This window comes from Oncorhynchus kisutch, linkage group LG17 (assembly GCF_002021735.2).
Source record: "Oncorhynchus kisutch isolate 150728-3 linkage group LG17, Okis_V2, whole genome shotgun sequence".
Taxonomy (NCBI): Eukaryota; Metazoa; Chordata; class Actinopteri; order Salmoniformes; family Salmonidae; genus Oncorhynchus; species Oncorhynchus kisutch.
This window is the reverse complement of record NC_034190.2, coordinates 45,925,573-45,934,430: the sequence shown is the minus strand read 5'-3', so window position 1 is coordinate 45,934,430 and position 8,858 is coordinate 45,925,573. Positions and strand designations below refer to the sequence as shown.

Below are 8,858 nucleotides of genomic sequence, written 5' to 3'. Positions count from 1 at the left end.
GCCCGGCGCGAGATTTACACCCTCTCCCCCGGATTTTCAAGGGCAACGCTTTCCAGGGCTTGGGCCCCTCCCTCGGAGCGAACCCATTCCAGGGCGCCCTGCCCTTCACAAAGAAAAGAGAACTATCCCCGGGGCTCCCGCCAGTTTCTCCGGGATCGGTCACATTACCACACTGGACGCCTTGCAGCGCCTGTCTCCGCCACTCCGGATTCGGGGATCTGAACCCGACTCCCTTTCGATTGGCTGATGGAGGCCATCGCCCCTCCCTTCCGAACAGCATTTGCCCATCTCTTAGGACCGACTGACCCACGTTCAACTGCTGTTCACATGGAACCCTTCTCCACTTCGGACTTTCAAGTTCTCGTTTGAATATTTGCTACTACCACCAAGATATGCACCCACGGCGGCTCCACCCGGGCCCACGCCCTAGGCTTCCATGCTCACCACGTTGGCCTTCCTACTCGTCGCGGCATAGCCCTTGAGGCTGCCGTGGCCGGCGATGGCTGGGTATGGGCCCGACGCTCCAGCGCCATCCATTTTCAGGGCTAGTTGATTCGGCAGGTGAGTTGTTACACACTTCTTAGAGGATTCCAACTTCCATGGCCACCATCCTGCTGTCTATATCGACTAACACCCTTTCTGGGGTCTGATGAGTGTCTTAATCCGGAATTCGGTTCATCCCACAGTGCCAGTTCTGCTTACCAAAAGTGGCCCACAAGGCGGCTCGCATTCCACGCCCGGCTCTTACCCATTGAAAGTTTGAGAATAGGTTGAGATCGTTACGGCCCCAAGACCTCTAATCATTCGCTTTACCAGATAAAACTGCGAGACTTCGAGCGCCAGACTTCGAGCGCTGAGGGACACTTCAGAGGGAACCAGCTACTAGATGGTTCGATTAATCTTTCGCCCCTAATACCCAGGTCCCAATATGCACGTCAGGACTGCTACGGACCCCCACCAGAGTTTCCTCTGGCTTCGCCCTGCCCAGGCATAGTTCACCAGCTTTCGGGTCCAATCGCACGCGCTTACGCTCCACCTCCCCGACAGAGCGGGCGAGACGGGCCGGTGGTGCGCCCCATAGGGCCGGGATCGCACCTCAGCCGGCGCGTGCCGGCCCTTACTTTAATTGCGCCACTGGGTGTGTCTGGAGAAAACCCTCTGACTTGCAACCGCATTAGACTCCTTGGTCCATGTTTCAAGATTGGTCGGGTGGGTTGCCAACATCGCCGCTGTCCCCTGGCGCTAGTCAGGTCAGGTGCGCACTGAGGACAGTCTGACCCAGTTGACAGTCATGCCGGGAGCAGGGGGCCCTGTTTCCCCCCGCATGGGGACATGATTCAGTCGGTACTAAGTCCTCGACCCTGGGAAGCAGCGAGTACGGAGCAGATGCGCTGTAAAGCTCACGGCCGAAGCCGCTAGCCACCTTCGCCCCAAGCCCTTCCAAGCCGGCCCAGAGCCGGTTGCGGTGCACCACTGACGGAGGAATCCTTCAGGCAGACTGCGCGAACCCCACCCGTTTACCTCTCAACAGTTTCACGCCCTAATGAACCATCTCTTCAAAGTTCTTTTCAACTTTCCCTTACAGTAGTTGTCAACTATCGGCGAGACGGGGGCCGTTACTGGCCTCACACCGTCCACAGGCTGAGCCTCAATCAGAAGGACTCAGGACCCCGATCGACACCGGGCAAAGCAGTCTTCTATACGCCACATTTCCCGCAACCACCGGACAGAAGGGGATTCGGCGCTGGGCTCTTCCCTCTTCGCTCACCGCTACTGAGGGAATCCTGGTTAGTTTTTAGTAATATGATTAAATTCAGAGGGTTGTCTTGTCTGATCTGAGGTTGTAGTTAAAGTGAATGGAGTGTGGCCGGACGCCCGGCCTCACCTTCTCAATCCGGTTCAGCTCATCTAACCCCGAGCGCTACCCCGAGAACCGCATGCAGGCAGCATGGAGAGACAGAATCCACCGGCAGCCATTTCCGACCTTGCGAGGAAGGAAGGGCTTATACGGGGGAGAGGAGAGAGAGCCGAGGCCCCTCCTCAACACTCCCACCGAGCCGTCCTGGTCTGCACTTAGGGGGACGAAGGCCACGTGAAAACCCAGGCGTTCCGATTGATGGCAAAGTGACCCTCAGATAGGCGTAACGCCACAAGGTGCTTTCGAAGTGTCGATGATCAATGCGTCCTACAATTCACATTAGTTCTCCACACCCGGGCCAAGTCAATAGGTCATTTTGGAAGCTTTTGAAAAAATCCAAACTTCTCTCTCATTGCATGTTCAATCTTTGCTCCAGAGACTATGTCCAGCCTGTGCATCTGGTGATTGAACAGGTTATGAGGTGCAAATCTCAGGGTCCAGCCACAAGGGGCTCCGCTGGTCATTTTTAAACACATTCATTAAATTTCATTGGTCAATTTTGAAATACCTTACTTGCCGGAGAAGGTCTCAAACCCGTGTGCTCAGAGTTGGGAGTCATATGTCCTACGGGATCAACCAACTAGGACAGAACGATATAAATGTGCTGAATGCCCCCTTTAAGCAGCCACGAGCCTGGGATATCAGAACAAATCAATGAGTGGGACTATGTTAATTGTAATGGGCATCATGTTATTTTGGGCTGGTGTGTAGGCATCAATTGGTGGCCGAATGTAAAATAACATTTCAAAACACTGGGTCTCGAACCCGGGGCCTCGAGTCCCGTCAAAATACCTCTTAGCGGTTTGAGCAAAAATGGAATTGACACATGAAGAGTGGGCCCGAAAGGTGGCTTTGACCCTACAGCCACAAGCCCAGGTACCTGCCCACTGGGCCTCACATGACGGTGACCGGGTGTGGTCATTTTCATTAATAATTAAGGTTAGGGTTAAGGATAGGGTTGGGGTTACAATGGTTAAGGTTAGGTGAGGGGTTCGGTAGGTCTTGCAAGGTCCAATTGTCAATGGATGTGGAGAGCATAGTTCAACCTAGGAGTTTACTCCCCATCAGATTCTTCTTTTTGGCTCCACGTTGTCTATGTATTTACTTCCTTGTCCATCTGTCTTTTAGTCCTGGATGTTTTCAATCATAAGTATAATTAAGAGTTATCCCCTTCCAGGATCCTAACTCCCAATTATCCCATGTCTAGTCAAATCCAGCTGGTCTGTTTGGGTAAACTCGGCGTAGGATCAGGCAAAAGCCTTCGAGTTGCATACCTTAAGCAGGACCGGACCTCAGTTGGTTGCTATGTGTCCATATCGAATGTTTAGTCATTGATGTCCAGGTCCGCTTGTCAACTGATGTGGAAAGCATAGTTCAACCTAGTTGAAGTTACTCCCCATCAGATCCTTCTTTTTAGCTCCACGTCTATGTGTTTACTTCCGTGTCCGTCTGTCTTTTAGTCCTGGATGTTTTCAATCATAAGTATAATTAAGAGTTAGGGGTTGGGGTTTGCGGTTAGGGTTTAGGGTGATTAAAAGCCAAACAATTTAAAAATCCAATGTGAAGTCCTGTTTACAAACATTTTGCAGAGTTTTCTGCTTCTTCAAAGGGATCTTTTCCTCGACTGAGAATACCCGGTGCCTTTTAAAATGGGTGCAATTAGGAGGGAGAGACCCACCCACCGCTCCCAAAGTGGGCGTCTCTATCTTTCTGTTACCCTATTAGTCCAATTTAACAGAGAGAGCTACTAAAAGGTGGGGAAATTATGGCATTTCAAGGGCTTATATGTTAAACTCCTCTTTCTTCTGTTTGCTTTTCAGTTCAGTTTTAAGGCCTTGTTATAAATGAACCCAGCAATATCCCCAATAACCTCATCTTTGTTAAGTTAGTCCCTCATTTGGCCATCATCTCTCTCTCGTATATATTGCTTCCCCATCTTTCCCTCCCTATTCTGTCCCATTCTTTATATTGTTATTCTGTTCAGTTATATTTTATTTTCTATTATTCTATACATTTTTATTCCTTAGTTGTTGTGTGTGGTTCTGTATATGGATACTATGCATTCCCTGTGGCACAACGAGACAAATAAAATAAATAAAATAAATAACAGTGTTGGTGGAAAGAAGAGTGATTCAATGTTATGTATTGTTTTAATTCAAAGGCGCTATTGCTCTCTCGGTGGGTCCGGACGTGGATGACCTGTGGACAGCGGAAGAGCAACACACAACACAAGGAGCAGAAACCAGCCCATGAAGGCAGCACTATACTTGTAGAGGGATAACACAGGAATGGCATGGGCTAGGGTTAGGTTTTGAATAAGATTGTGTTTCAGGTCAGCTGATTTGCTTTCCGATGTACAGGCTTATCTCCTGTGTTTCCACCTCCCTTTAATAACACATTACTTTGGCCCATAGGTGTCCTCCTAAAATCACAAATTAAATGAAGTAGGTTCTAAAATGACTGTTTTTCTGGGTGGCAGTACAGGATCCGATAGGGTGAGAAATGCATTCAACCATAGTGTTCTTTGATGGGAACATAAAAGCAACATTGTGCATTCAATTGGTTGTATTGTTTTATTCTGTTCAATGAAAGGAAAAGCCAAAAGAAAAGAAAAGCCAAACTAAACAAAATAAAACAAATATAAAAGGGTATAAATATAAACCCTGTTCTGTTCCATCCATTTTTCTGTCTGTTAACCCATTTTCTAGAACTTCTCATTCAGGCCATTCAGTGTTATTGTCCGTAGGTGCTAGATCCACTCCCGTTCTACCCTCTTTCGCTGCCCATCGGTCCAGCCTAAATGTGACTGTAGACCTGATATGGTGAAGTGAGTGATGGGGTGCTCCTGAAACTGGGTTATGAGTACCATTTGTAGTTGTGCCCTTTTGATGTTATACAGGTGTTGTTTGATTCGGGTTTCTCCAATGTATTGTTTATTGCAAAGTGTGCATGTAATGATATAAATGACGCTATGTGTGTTCAATGTGTGATCCTTGTACTGGGGCTGATGTATGTGTGTGTTTGTAATAAACTTTATCTGTCGAAAATGGGAAATGTGAGATTTGGGGTGTTGTGGTGGCTCACTGCTGAATCTTGCTTGGGTGAGGAGGTCCTTTAAATTCTTGTTTTTTCTGAATGCTGAGATTATTCTGTATGGTTTGAGTGGTATGTAAGTGTGCTGAGCAATTGTGTTTGATTGATTGATGTAGGGGTCTGATTCTATGTGAAAATATAGTTACTAGGGGAATGATAATAATCTGTTGATTTATATTGATGACAAAGGAGAAGAGACAGAGGAAGTGTTACGGTTTAGTGATCGGTGCAGATCACTCCCCATAGGGGAGTCAGGGTTAGGGTAGCGGAGAGAGATAGGGGTTAGGTTGGGTATAGGATGAGAACCCTGGTTAGAATAATGGTGACGGTCATGGTTAGGAGTGGTGTTTGGGGAGAGGTTAAGGTTAGGGGTAGGATTAGAACCATGGTTAGGGTAATGGTGAAGGTTACGAGTGGTATTTGGGGAGAGGTTAAGGTTAGGGGTAGGATTGAGGTCAAGGTTAGGAGAGGTGTATGATTTTGTGTTGTCTGTGAGTATTGGATGAATGGGAAGGAGAGCGGCCAATGTGCTGTTTTTAATAGTTCTTAAGAATCATTTTGAGTAACCTCTTCGTCTAAGTTCGTTGGAAAGTGTATTTATTGCATGATCCAGGTCTAGTTTGCGATATGATATTCTGTAGAACAGTTTGATTTGTGACTTTTTTATTCCCTTAAATGTATGTTTAGGGTGGTAACTGTGTTTATGAAGTATCTCGTGTGTGTCTGTTGGTTTAAAGTAGACTCTAGTGTGTAGTGTTTTCTCTGATTGGTTGTTATTACTGAAACAACTGCTGTGTCGACTTCTTGCAGATTAATTGTGTATTTAACCTTAATGGATGGATGATGACTGTTGAGAATGTTTATAAATTCTGTGAATAATTGAATGTCGTGAGGCCAGGCTCCTATTATGTCGTCTAAAAAACAGAGTGGCTCACTCGCCCATTCAGCCATGTACAGTTGAAGTCGGAAGTTTACATACACTTAGGTTGGAGTCATTAAATCTCGTTTTTCAACCACTCCACAAATTTCTTGTTAACAAACTATAGTTTGGCAAGTCGGTCAGGACATCTACTTTGTGCACGACACAAGTAAACAATTGTTTGCAGACAGATTATTTCACTTATTATTCACTGTATCACAATTCCAGTGGGTCAGAAGTATACATACACTAAGTTGACTGTGCCTTTAAACAGCTTGGAAAATTCCAGAAAATTATGTCATGGCTTTAGAAGCTTCTGATAGGCTAATTGACATCATTTGAGTCAATTGGAGGAGATGTACCTGGATGTATTTCAAGGCCTACTTCGAACTCAGTGCCTCTACCGCCCCGTAGCACTCACTTCCGTCATCATGAAGTGCTTTGAGAGACTAGTCAAGGACCATATCACCTCCACCCTACCTGACACCCTAGACCCACTCCAATTTGCTTACCGCCCAAATAGGTCCACAGACGATGCAATCTCAACCACACTGCACACTGCCCTAACCCATCTGGACAAGAGGAATACCTATGTGAGAATGCTGTTCATCGACTACAGCTCGGCATTTAACACGATAGTACCCTCCAAGCTCGTCATCAAGCTCGAGACCCTGGGTCTCGACCCCGCCCTGTGCAACTGGGTACTGGACTTCCTGACGGGCCGCCCCCAGGTGGTGAGGGTAGGCAACAACATCTCCTCCCCACTGATCCTCAACACTGGGGCCCCACAAGGGTGCGTTCTGAGCCCTCTCCTGTACTCCCTGTTCACCCACGCCTCCAACTCAATCATCAAGTTTGCGGACGACACAACAGTGGTAGGCTTGATTACCAACAACGACGAGACGGCCTACAGGGAGGAGGTGAGGGCCCTCGGAGTGTGGTGTCAGGAGTGGAGAGGGTAGCAAGTTGGAACAGTAGTGGAGAGGGTAGCAAGTTAAGTTCCTCGGCATACACATCACAGACAAACTGAATTGGTCCACCCACACAGACAGCATCGTGAAGAAGGCGCAGCAGCGCCTCTTCAACCTCAGGAGGCTGAAGAAATTTGGCTTGTCACCAAAAGCACTCACAAACTTCTGCACAATCGAGAGCATCCTGGCGGGCTGTATCACCGCCTGGTACGTCAACTGCTCCGCCCACAACCGTAAGGCTCTCCAGAGGGTAGTGAGGTCTGCACAACGCATCACCGGGGGCAAACTACCTGCCCTCCAGGACACCTACACCACCCAATGTTACAGGAAGGCCATAAAGATCATCAAGGACAACAACCACCCGAGCCACTGCGTGTTCACCCCGCTATCATCCAGAAAGCGAGGTCAGTACAGGTGCATCAAAGCTGGGACCAAGAGACTGAAAAACAGCTTCTATCTCAAGGCCATCAGACTGTTAAACAGCCACCACTAACATTGAGTGGCTGCTGCCAACACACTGACTCAACTCCAGCCACTTTAATAATGGGAATTGATGGGAAATGATGTAAAATATATCACTAGCCACTTTAAACAATGCTACCTAATATAATGTTTACATACCCTACATTATTCATCTCATATGTATACGTATATACTGTACTCTATATCATCTACTGCATCTGTATGTAATACATGTATCACTAGCCACTTTAACTATGCCACTTTGTTTACATACTCACCTCATATGTATATACTGTACTCGACACCATCTACTGTATCTTGCCTATGCCGCTCTGTACCATCACTCATTCATATATATTTATGTACATATTCTTTATCCCCTTATACACACACACACACAAGTGTAAGACAGTAGTTTTGGAATTGTTAGGTTAGATTACTTGTTGGTTATTACTGCAGTCGGAACTAGAAGCACAAGCATTTCGCTACACTCGCATCAACATCTGCTAACCATGTGTATGTGACATAAAATTTGTTTCGATTTGCTTGACATCATGGGAAAATCAAAAGGAGTCAGCCAAGACCTCAGAAAAAAATTGTAGACCTCCACAAATTTCCAAATGCCTGAAGGTACCAAGTTCATCTGTACAAACAATAGTACACAAGTAAATAACACATTGGGACAATGTAGTCATCATACAGCTCAGAAAGGAGATGCGTTCTGTCTCCTAGAGATGAACGTACTTTGGTGCGAAAAGTGCAAATCAATCCCAGAACAGCAGCAAAAAGGACCTTGTGAAGATGCTGGAGTAAACAGGTACAAAGTATCTATATCCATAGTAAAATGAGTCCTATATCGACATAAAATGAAAGGCCGCTCAGCAAGGAAGAAGCCACTGCTCCAAAACCGCCATAAAAAAAAGCCATACTACGGTTTGCAATTGCACATGGGGACAAAGACCGTACTCTTTGGAGAAATGTGATGTTAGGGGTAGGATTAGAACACTGATTAGGGGAACGGTGAAGGTTAAGATTAGGAGTAGGGTTAGGTTTTGAATATGATTGTGTTTTGCGTCAGCTGATTTACTTTCCGGTGCAGAAAGCCTATTTCCTGTTTATCCCCCTCCTTTTGAGGATACGTTAGGGTTAGGGGGTTAGGTGTAGGGTTAGGGTTGTGGTTAGGGTTAGGTTTAGGGTTAGGTTTAGGTTAGGGTTAGTTTCTAGTTTTGAGTCGTTTGATCCACTTCCATCTCTGACACGTGGATGCTGGGGAGTGCAAAGTTGTAGACCCCATGGTTGCCCATTGGTAAAAAAGCCCTGGGGTGCGATGGCTGGGCACACCCTCCCAAAGTTGTAGACCCCATGGTTGCCCATTGGTAAAAAAGCCCTGGGGTGCGATGGCTGGGCGTTTACAGTCAGTCAGTCAGTAGTGTTGGGGTTAAGGGTGGGGTGGGGGTACACACGCATACACACAAACATATGAAGGGATATGCCT

At 46.8% G+C, this 8,858-nt stretch overlaps 1 long non-coding RNA gene across 1 annotated transcript; it reads right to left on the bottom strand.

The window, feature by feature from the left end:
• Positions 1-493: 493 nt before the first annotated feature.
• Positions 494-4,137, bottom strand: LOC116354516 (uncharacterized). Its single transcript, XR_004203848.1, has 3 exons — positions 4,126-4,137; positions 1,000-1,002; positions 494-579 (listed from the first exon to the last, which is right to left on the bottom strand). It is a non-coding gene; the product is annotated as an uncharacterized LOC116354516 (long non-coding RNA).
• Between the last annotated feature and the right edge of the window lie 4,721 nt (positions 4,138-8,858).